This window comes from Halictus rubicundus, unplaced genomic scaffold (genome assembly GCF_050948215.1).
Source record: "Halictus rubicundus isolate RS-2024b unplaced genomic scaffold, iyHalRubi1_principal scaffold0567, whole genome shotgun sequence".
Taxonomy (NCBI): Eukaryota; Metazoa; Arthropoda; class Insecta; order Hymenoptera; family Halictidae; genus Halictus; species Halictus rubicundus.
Genome location: NW_027489108.1, coordinates 45,001 through 57,500, shown reverse-complemented (window position 1 = coordinate 57,500; position 12,500 = coordinate 45,001).

Genomic DNA, 12,500 nt, shown 5'->3' with positions numbered 1-12,500 from the left:
AGAATAATTCGATACGAAGCACGGTACGAAACAGTCAAGACCGAAGTCTCGAGGCGCCCATGACTGCTTCTCGACCGAGATCGTAGAATAGCCACAGACGCGCGCTGCACCGACCGACTCGACCGAACCGTCGACTCTCTTATAGATACCGAACGGCCGGCCGGGACGCCGGCGCCGCGCGGTCAATAGCACGCGCGCTTATGGCCGCAAACCGCCGCGGCAACAGACCTCCCGGCGGGGCTGTTGGAACTTAGAGCGAAAAAAGTATAAAAATTTTTTTCACAAAATATAATAAATTTTAACATTTCTATATTATTTTACACAAAATAACCAACTTTTCATAATTCACCGAACTTTGAAAATTTTTCTAAGTCCCACAAATAAGAGGAAAATTTTTAAGTATCGGTCCTAGACGATTTTCGACGTGATATCACTGTAATATAGACGATTTCTAGCAATATATATCATAACACCAAACTCGCTACAATTATTATTTATCGAGTTATTAGCAAATAATGGACGGATGTGCTACTCCGTCGACAAAACTCTGGAAATTTTTCTAAGTCCCACCGCTAAGAGGAAACTTTTTCCGTATCGGTCCTAGACGATTTTCGACGTGATATCACTGTAATATAGACGGTTTCTAACAATATATATCATAACACCAAACTCGCTACAATTATTATTTATCGAGTTATTAGCAAATAATGGACGGATGTGCTACTCCGTCGGACGTTCGACGAAAATTTTTCTAAGTCCCACCGCCAAGAGGAAACTTTTTCCCTATCGGTCCTAGACGATTTTCGACGTGATATCACTGTAATATAGACGGTTTCTAACAATATATATCATAACACCAAACTCGCTACAATTATTATTCATCGAGTTATTAGCAAATAATGGACGGATGTGCTACTCCGTCGACAAAACTCTGGAAATTTTTCTAAGTCCCACCGCTAAGAGGAAACTTTTTCCGTATCGGTCCTAGACGATTTTCGACGTGATATCACTGTAATATAGACGGTTTCTAACAATATATATCATAACACCAAACTCGCTACAATTATTATTTATCGAGTTATTAGCAAATAATGGACGGATGTGCTACTCCGTCGGACGTTCGACGAAAATTTTTCTAAGTCCCACCGCCAAGAGGAAACTTTTTCCCTATCGGTCCTAGACGATTTTCGACGTGATATCACTGTAATATAGACGGTTTCTAACAATATATATCATAACACCAAACTCGCTACAATTATTATTCATCGAGTTATTAGCAAATAATGGACGGATGTGCTACTCCGTCGGACGTTCGACGAAAATTTTTCTAAGTCCCACCGCCAAGAGGAAACTTTTTCCCTATCGGTCCTAGACGATTTTCGACGTGATATCACTGTAATATAGACGGTTTCTAACAATATATATCATAACACCAAACTCGCTACAATTATTATTCATCGAGTTATTAGCAAATAATGGACGGATGTGCTACTCCGTCGACAAAACTCTGGAAATTTTTCTAAGTCCCACCGCTAAGAGGAAACTTTTTCCGTATCGGTCCTAGACGATTTTCGACGTGATATCACTGTAATATAGACGGTTTCTAACAATATATATCATAACACCAAACTCGCTACAATTATTATTTATCGAGTTATTAGCAAATAATGGACGGATGTGCTACTCCGTCGGACGTTCGACGAAAATTTTTCTAAGTCCCACCGCCAAGAGGAAACTTTTTCCCTATCGGTCCTAGACGATTTTCGACGTGATATCACTGTAATATAGACGGTTTCTAACAATATATATCATAACACCAAACTCGCTACAATTATTATTTATCGAGTTATTAGCAAATAATGGACGGATGTGCTACTCCGTCGACAAAACTCTGGAAATTTTTCTAAGTCCCACCGCCAAGAGGAAACTTTTTCCCTATCGGTCCTAGACGATTTTCGACGTGATATCACTGTAATATAGACGGTTTCTAACAATATATATCATAACACCAAACTCGCTACAATTATTATTTATCGAGTTATTAGCAAATAATGGACGGATGTGCTACTCCGTCGACAAAACTCTGGAAATTTTTCTAAGTCCCACCGCTAAGAGGAAACTTTTTCCGTATCGGTCCTAGACGATTTTCGACGTGATATCACTGTAATATAGACGGTTTCTAACAATATATATCATAACACCAAACTCGCTACAATTATTATTTATCGAGTTATTAGCAAATAATGGACGGATGTGCTACTCCGTCGGACGTTCGACGAAAATTTTTCTAAGTCCCACCGCCAAGAGGAAACTTTTTCCCTATCGGTCCTAGACGATTTTCGACGTGATATCACTGTAATATAGACGGTTTCTAACAATATATATCATAACACCAAACTCGCTACAATTATTATTTATCGAGTTATTAGCAAATAATGGACGGATGTGCTACTCCGTCGACAAAACTCTGGAAATTTTTCTAAGTCCCACCGCCAAGAGGAAACTTTTTCCCTATCGGTCCTAGACGATTTTCGACGTGATATCACTGTAATATAGACGGTTTCTAACAATATATATCATAACACCAAACTCGCTACAATTATTATTTATCGAGTTATTAGCAAATAATGGACGGATGTGCTACTCCGTCGACAAAACTCTGGAAATTTTTCTAAGTCCCACCGCTAAGAGGAAACTTTTTCCGTATCGGTCCTAGACGATTTTCGACGTGATATCACTGTAATATAGACGGTTTCTAACAATATATATCATAACACCAAACTCGCTACAATTATTATTTATCGAGTTATTAGCAAATAATGGACGGATGTGCTACTCCGTCGGACGTTCGACGAAAATTTTTCTAAGTCCCACCGCCAAGAGGAAACTTTTTCCGTATCGGTCCTAGACGATTTTCGACGTGATATCACTGTAATATAGACGGTTTCTAACAATATATATCATAACACCAAACTCGCTACAATTATTATTTATCGAGTTATTAGCAAATAATGGACGGATGTGCTACTCCGTCGGACGTTCGACGAAAATTTTTCTAAGTCCCACCGCCAAGAGGAAACTTTTTCCCTATCGGTCCTAGACGATTTTCGACGTGATATCACTGTAATATAGACGGTTTCTAACAATATATATCATAACACCAAACTCGCTACAATTATTATTTATCGAGTTATTAGCAAATAATGGACGGATGTGCTACTCCGTCGGACGTTCGACGAAAATTTTTCTAAGTCCCACCGCTAAGAGGAAACTTTTTCCCTATCGGTCCTAGACGATTTTCGACGTGATATCACTGTAATATAGACGGTTTCTAACAATATATATCATAACACCAAACTCGCTACAATTATTATTTATCGAGTTATTAGCAAATAATGGACGGATGTGCTACTCCGTCGACAAAACTCTGGAAATTTTTCTAAGTCCCACCGCTAAGAGGAAACTTTTTCCGTATCGGTCCTAGACGATTTTCGACGTGATATCACTGTAATATAGACGGTTTCTAACAATATATATCATAACACCAAACTCGCTACAATTATTATTTATCGAGTTATTAGCAAATAATGGACGGATGTGCTACTCCGTCGACAAAACTCTGGAAATTTTTCTAAGTCCCACCGCCAAGAGGAAACTTTTTCCCTATCGGTCCTAGACGATTTTCGACGTGATATCACTGTAATATAGACGGTTTCTAACAATATATATCATAACACCAAACTCGCTACAATTATTATTTATCGAGTTATTAGCAAATAATGGACGGATGTGCTACTCCGTCGGACGTTCGACGAAAATTTTTCTAAGTCCCACCGCCAAGAGGAAACTTTTTCCCTATCGGTCCTAGACGATTTTCGACGTGATATCACTGTAATATAGACGGTTTCTAACAATATATATCATAACACCAAACTCGCTACAATTATTATTTATCGAGTTATTAGCAAATAATGGACGGATGTGCTACTCCGTCGGACGTTCGACGAAAATTTTTCTAAGTCCCACCGCCAAGAGGAAACTTTTTCCGTATCGGTCCTAGACGATTTTCGACGTGATATCACTGTAATATAGACGGTTTCTAACAATATATATCATAACACCAAACTCGCTACAATTATTATTTATCGAGTTATTAGCAAATAATGGACGGATGTGCTACTCCGTCGGACGTTCGACGAAAATTTTTCTAAGTCCCACCGCTAAGAGGAAACTTTTTCCGTATCGGTCCTAGACGATTTTCGACGTGATATCACTGTAATATAGACGGTTTCTAACAATATGTATCATAACACCAAACTCGCTACAATTATTATTTATCGAGTTATTAGCAAATAATGGACGGATGTGCTACTCCGTCGACAAAACTCTGGAAATTTTTCTAAGTCCCACCGCTAAGAGGAAACTTTTTCCGTATCGGTCCTAGACGATTTTCGACGTGATATCACTGTAATATAGACGGTTTCTAACAATATATATCATAACACCAAACTCGCTACAATTATTATTTATCGAGTTATTAGCAAATAATGGACGGATGTGCTACTCCGTCGGACGTTCGACGAAAATTTTTCTAAGTCCCACCGCTAAGAGGAAACTTTTTCCGTATCGGTCCTAGACGATTTTCGACGTGATATCACTGTAATATAGACGGTTTCTAACAATATGTATCATAACACCAAACTCGCTACAATTATTATTTATCGAGTTATTAGCAAATAATGGACGGATGTGCTACTCCGTCGACAAAACTCTGGAAATTTTTCTAAGTCCCACCGCCAAGAGGAAACTTTTTCCCTATCGGTCCTAGACGATTTTCGACGTGATATCACTGTAATATAGACGGTTTCTAACAATATATATCATAACACCAAACTCGCTACAATTATTATTTATCGAGTTATTAGCAAATAATGGACGGATGTGCTACTCCGTCGGACGTTCGACGAAAATTTTTCTAAGTCCCACCGCTAAGAGGAAACTTTTTCCCTATCGGTCCTAGACGATTTTCGACGTGATATCACTGTAATATAGACGGTTTCTAACAATATATATCATAACACCAAACTCGCTACAATTATTATTTATCGAGTTATTAGCAAATAATGGACGGATGTGCTACTCCGTCGGACGTTCGACGAAAATTTTTCCAAGTCCCACCGCCAAGAGGAAACTTTTTCCCTATCGGTCCTAGACGATTTTCGACGTGATATCACTGTAATATAGACGGTTTCTAACAATATGTATCATAACACCAAACTCGCTACAATTATTATTTATCGAGTTATTAGCAAATAATGGACGGATGTGCTACTTCGTCGGACGTTCGACGAAAATTTTTCTAAGTCCCACCGCCAAGAGGAAACTTTTTCCCTATCGGTCCTAGACGATTTTCGACGTGATATCACTGTAATATAGACGGTTTCTAACAATATATATCATAACACCAAACTCGCTACAATTATTATTTATCGAGTTATTAGCAAATAATGGACGGATGTGCTACTCCGTCGACAAAACTCTGGAAATTTTTCTAAGTCCCACCGCCAAGAGGAAACTTTTTCCCTATCGGTCCTAGACGATTTTCGACGTGATATCACTGTAATATAGACGGTTTCTAACAATATATATCATAACACCAAACTCGCTACAATTATTATTTATCGAGTTATTAGCAAATAATGGACGGATGTGCTACTCCGTCGGACGTTCGACGAAAATTTTTCTAAGTCCCACCGCTAAGAGGAAACTTTTTCCCTATCGGTCCTAGACGATTTTCGACGTGATATCACTGTAATATAGACGGTTTCTAACAATATATATCATAACACCAAACTCGCTACAATTATTATTTATCGAGTTATTAGCAAATAATGGACGGATGTGCTACTCCGTCGGACGTTCGACGAAAATTTTTCCAAGTCCCACCGCCAAGAGGAAACTTTTTCCCTATCGGTCCTAGACGATTTTCGACGTGATATCACTGTAATATAGACGGTTTCTAACAATATGTATCATAACACCAAACTCGCTACAATTATTATTTATCGAGTTATTAGCAAATAATGGACGGATGTGCTACTTCGTCGGACGTTCGACGAAAATTTTTCTAAGTCCCACCGCCAAGAGGAAACTTTTTCCCTATCGGTCCTAGACGATTTTCGACGTGATATCACTGTAATATAGACGGTTTCTAACAATATATATCATAACACCAAACTCGCTACAATTATTATTTATCGAGTTATTAGCAAATAATGGACGGATGTGCTACTCCGTCGACAAAACTCTGGAAATTTTTCTAAGTCCCACCGCTAAGAGGAAACTTTTTCCGTATCGGTCCTAGACGATTTTCGACGTGATATCACTGTAATATAGACGGTTTCTAACAATATATATCATAACACCAAACTCGCTACAATTATTATTTATCGAGTTATTAGCAAATAATGGACGGATGTGCTACTCCGTCGGACGTTCGACGAAAATTTTTCTAAGTCCCACCGCCAAGAGGAAACTTTTTCCCTATCGGTCCTAGACGATTTTCGACGTGATATCACTGTAATATAGACGGTTTCTAACAATATATATCATAACACCAAACTCGCTACAATTATTATTTATCGAGTTATTAGCAAATAATGGACGGATGTGCTACTCCGTCGACAAAACTCTGGAAATTTTTCTAAGTCCCACCGCCAAGAGGAAACTTTTTCCCTATCGGTCCTAGACGATTTTCGACGTGATATCACTGTAATATAGACGGTTTCTAACAATATATATCATAACACCAAACTCGCTACAATTATTATTTATCGAGTTATTAGCAAATAATGGACGGATGTGCTACTCCGTCGACAAAACTCTGGAAATTTTTCTAAGTCCCACCGCTAAGAGGAAACTTTTTCCGTATCGGTCCTAGACGATTTTCGACGTGATATCACTGTAATATAGACGGTTTCTAACAATATATATCATAACACCAAACTCGCTACAATTATTATTTATCGAGTTATTAGCAAATAATGGACGGATGTGCTACTCCGTCGGACGTTCGACGAAAATTTTTCTAAGTCCCACCGCCAAGAGGAAACTTTTTCCCTATCGGTCCTAGACGATTTTCGACGTGATATCACTGTAATATAGACGGTTTCTAACAATATATATCATAACACCAAACTCGCTACAATTATTATTTATCGAGTTATTAGCAAATAATGGACGGATGTGCTACTCCGTCGGACGTTCGACGAAAATTTTTCTAAGTCCCACCGCTAAGAGGAAACTTTTTCCGTATCGGTCCTAGACGATTTTCGACGTGATATCACTGTAATATAGACGGTTTCTAACAATATGTATCATAACACCAAACTCGCTACAATTATTATTTATCGAGTTATTAGCAAATAATGGACGGATGTGCTACTCCGTCGACAAAACTCTGGAAATTTTTCTAAGTCCCACCGCCAAGAGGAAACTTTTTCCCTATCGGTCCTAGACGATTTTCGACGTGATATCACTGTAATATAGACGGTTTCTAACAATATATATCATAACACCAAACTCGCTACAATTATTATTTATCGAGTTATTAGCAAATAATGGACGGATGTGCTACTCCGTCGACAAAACTCTGGAAATTTTTCTAAGTCCCACCGCCAAGAGGAAACTTTTTCCGTATCGGTCCTAGACGATTTTCGACGTGATATCACTGTAATATAGACGGTTTCTAACAATATATATCATAACACCAAACTCGCTACAATTATTATTTATCGAGTTATTAGCAAATAATGGACGGATGTGCTACTCCGTCGGACGTTCGACGAAAATTTTTCTAAGTCCCACCGCCAAGAGGAAACTTTTTCCCTATCGGTCCTAGACGATTTTCGACGTGATATCACTGTAATATAGACGGTTTCTAACAATATATATCATAACACCAAACTCGCTACAATTATTATTTATCGAGTTATTAGCAAATAATGGACGGATGTGCTACTCCGTCGACAAAACTCTGGAAATTTTTCTAAGTCCCACCGCCAAGAGGAAACTTTTTCCCTATCGGTCCTAGACGATTTTCGACGTGATATCACTGTAATATAGACGGTTTCTAACAATATATATCATAACACCAAACTCGCTACAATTATTATTTATCGAGTTATTAGCAAATAATGGACGGATGTGCTACTCCGTCGACAAAACTCTGGAAATTTTTCTAAGTCCCACCGCTAAGAGGAAACTTTTTCCGTATCGGTCCTAGACGATTTTCGACGTGATATCACTGTAATATAGACGGTTTCTAACAATATATATCATAACACCAAACTCGCTACAATTATTATTTATCGAGTTATTAGCAAATAATGGACGGATGTGCTACTCCGTCGACAAAACTCTGGAAATTTTTCTAAGTCCCACCGCCAAGAGGAAACTTTTTCCCTATCGGTCCTAGACGATTTTCGACGTGATATCACTGTAATATAGACGGTTTCTAACAATATATATCATAACACCAAACTCGCTACAATTATTATTTATCGAGTTATTAGCAAATAATGGACGGATGTGCTACTCCGTCGGACGTTCGACGAAAATTTTTCTAAGTCCCACCGCCAAGAGGAAACTTTTTCCCTATCGGTCCTAGACGATTTTCGACGTGATATCACTGTAATATAGACGGTTTCTAACAATATATATCATAACACCAAACTCGCTACAATTATTATTTATCGAGTTATTAGCAAATAATGGACGGATGTGCTACTCCGTCGGACGTTCGACGAAAATTTTTCTAAGTCCCACCGCCAAGAGGAAACTTTTTCCGTATCGGTCCTAGACGATTTTCGACGTGATATCACTGTAATATAGACGGTTTCTAACAATATATATCATAACACCAAACTCGCTACAATTATTATTTATCGAGTTATTAGCAAATAATGGACGGATGTGCTACTCCGTCGGACGTTCGACGAAAATTTTTCTAAGTCCCACCGCTAAGAGGAAACTTTTTCCGTATCGGTCCTAGACGATTTTCGACGTGATATCACTGTAATATAGACGGTTTCTAACAATATGTATCATAACACCAAACTCGCTACAATTATTATTTATCGAGTTATTAGCAAATAATGGACGGATGTGCTACTCCGTCGACAAAACTCTGGAAATTTTTCTAAGTCCCACCGCTAAGAGGAAACTTTTTCCGTATCGGTCCTAGACGATTTTCGACGTGATATCACTGTAATATAGACGGTTTCTAACAATATATATCATAACACCAAACTCGCTACAATTATTATTTATCGAGTTATTAGCAAATAATGGACGGATGTGCTACTCCGTCGGACGTTCGACGAAAATTTTTCTAAGTCCCACCGCTAAGAGGAAACTTTTTCCGTATCGGTCCTAGACGATTTTCGACGTGATATCACTGTAATATAGACGGTTTCTAACAATATGTATCATAACACCAAACTCGCTACAATTATTATTTATCGAGTTATTAGCAAATAATGGACGGATGTGCTACTCCGTCGACAAAACTCTGGAAATTTTTCTAAGTCCCACCGCCAAGAGGAAACTTTTTCCCTATCGGTCCTAGACGATTTTCGACGTGATATCACTGTAATATAGACGGTTTCTAACAATATATATCATAACACCAAACTCGCTACAATTATTATTTATCGAGTTATTAGCAAATAATGGACGGATGTGCTACTCCGTCGGACGTTCGACGAAAATTTTTCTAAGTCCCACCGCTAAGAGGAAACTTTTTCCCTATCGGTCCTAGACGATTTTCGACGTGATATCACTGTAATATAGACGGTTTCTAACAATATATATCATAACACCAAACTCGCTACAATTATTATTTATCGAGTTATTAGCAAATAATGGACGGATGTGCTACTCCGTCGACAAAACTCTGGAAATTTTTCTAAGTCCCACCGCTAAGAGGAAACTTTTTCCGTATCGGTCCTAGACGATTTTCGACGTGATATCACTGTAATATAGACGGTTTCTAACAATATATATCATAACACCAAACTCGCTACAATTATTATTTATCGAGTTATTAGCAAATAATGGACGGATGTGCTACTCCGTCGACAAAACTCTGGAAATTTTTCTAAGTCCCACCGCCAAGAGGAAACTTTTTCCCTATCGGTCCTAGACGATTTTCGACGTGATATCACTGTAATATAGACGGTTTCTAACAATATATATTATAACACCAAACTCGCTACAATTATTATTTATCGAGTTATTAGCAAATAATGGACGGATGTGCTACTCCGTCGGACGTTCGACGAAAATTTTTCTAAGTCCCACCGCCAAGAGGAAACTTTTTCCCTATCGGTCCTAGACGATTTTCGACGTGATATCACTGTAATATAGACGGTTTCTAACAATATATATCATAACACCAAACTCGCTACAATTATTATTTATCGAGTTATTAGCAAATAATGGACGGATGTGCTACTCCGTCGACAAAACTCTGGAAATTTTTCTAAGTCCCACCGCCAAGAGGAAACTTTTTCCCTATCGGTCCTAGACGATTTTCGACGTGATATCACTGTAATATAGACGGTTTCTAACAATATATATCATAACACCAAACTCGCTACAATTATTATTTATCGAGTTATTAGCAAATAATGGACGGATGTGCTACTCCGTCGACAAAACTCTGGAAATTTTTCTAAGTCCCACCGCCAAGAGGAAACTTTTTCCCTATCGGTCCTAGACGATTTTCGACGTGATATCACTGTAATATAGACGGTTTCTAACAATATATATCATAACACCAAACTCGCTACAATTATTATTTATCGAGTTATTAGCAAATAATGGACGGATGTGCTACTCCGTCGACAAAACTCTGGAAATTTTTCTAAGTCCCACCGCTAAGAGGAAACTTTTTCCGTATCGGTCCTAGACGATTTTCGACGTGATATCACTGTAATATAGACGGTTTCTAACAATATATATCATAACACCAAACTCGCTACAATTATTATTTATCGAGTTATTAGCAAATAATGGACGGATGTGCTACTCCGTCGACAAAACTCTGGAAATTTTTCTAAGTCCCACCGCCAAGAGGAAACTTTTTCCCTATCGGTCCTAGACGATTTTCGACGTGATATCACTGTAATATAGACGGTTTCTAACAATATATATCATAACACCAAACTCGCTACAATTATTATTTATCGAGTTATTAGCAAATAATGGACGGATGTGCTACTCCGTCGGACGTTCGACGAAAATTTTTCTAAGTCCCACCGCCAAGAGGAAACTTTTTCCGTATCGGTCCTAGACGATTTTCGACGTGATATCACTGTAATATAGACGGTTTCTAACAATATATATCATAACACCAAACTCGCTACAATTATTATTTATCGAGTTATTAGCAAATAATGGACGGATGTGCTACTCCGTCGGACGTTCGACGAAAATTTTTCCAAGTCCCACCGCCAAGAGGAAACTTTTTCCCTATCGGTCCTAGACGATTTTCGACGTGATATCACTGTAATATAGACGGTTTCTAACAATATGTATCATAACACCAAACTCGCTACAATTATTATTTATCGAGTTATTAGCAAATAATGGACGGATGTGCTACTTCGTCGGACGTTCGACGAAAATTTTTCTAAGTCCCACCGCCAAGAGGAAACTTTTTCCCTATCGGTCCTAGACGATTTTCGACGTGATATCACTGTAATATAGACGGTTTCTAACAATATATATCATAACACCAAACTCGCTACAATTATTATTTATCGAGTTATTAGCAAATAATGGACGGATGTGCTACTCCGTCGACAAAACTCTGGAAATTTTTCTAAGTCCCACCGCTAAGAGGAAACTTTTTCCGTATCGGTCCTAGACGATTTTCGACGTGATATCACTGTAATATAGACGGTTTCTAACAATATATATCATAACACCAAACTCGCTACAATTATTATTTATCGAGTTATTAGCAAATAATGGACGGATGTGCTACTCCGTCGGACGTTCGACGAAAATTTTTCTAAGTCCCACCGCTAAGAGGAAACTTTTTCCGTATCGGTCCTAGACGATTTTCGACGTGATATCACTGTAATATAGACGGTTTCTAACAATATGTATCATAACACCAAACTCGCTACAATTATTATTTATCGAGTTATTAGCAAATAATGGACGGATGTGCTACTCCGTCGACAAAACTCTGGAAATTTTTCTAAGTCCCACCGCCAAGAGGAAACTTTTTCCCTATCGGTCCTAGACGATTTTCGACGTGATATCACTGTAATATAGACGGTTTCTAACAATATATATCATAACACCAAACTCGCTACAATTATTATTTATCGAGTTATTAGCAAATAATGGACGGATGTGCTACTCCGTCGACAAAACTCTGGAAATTTTTCTAAGTCCCACCGCCAAGAGGAAACTTTTTCCGTATC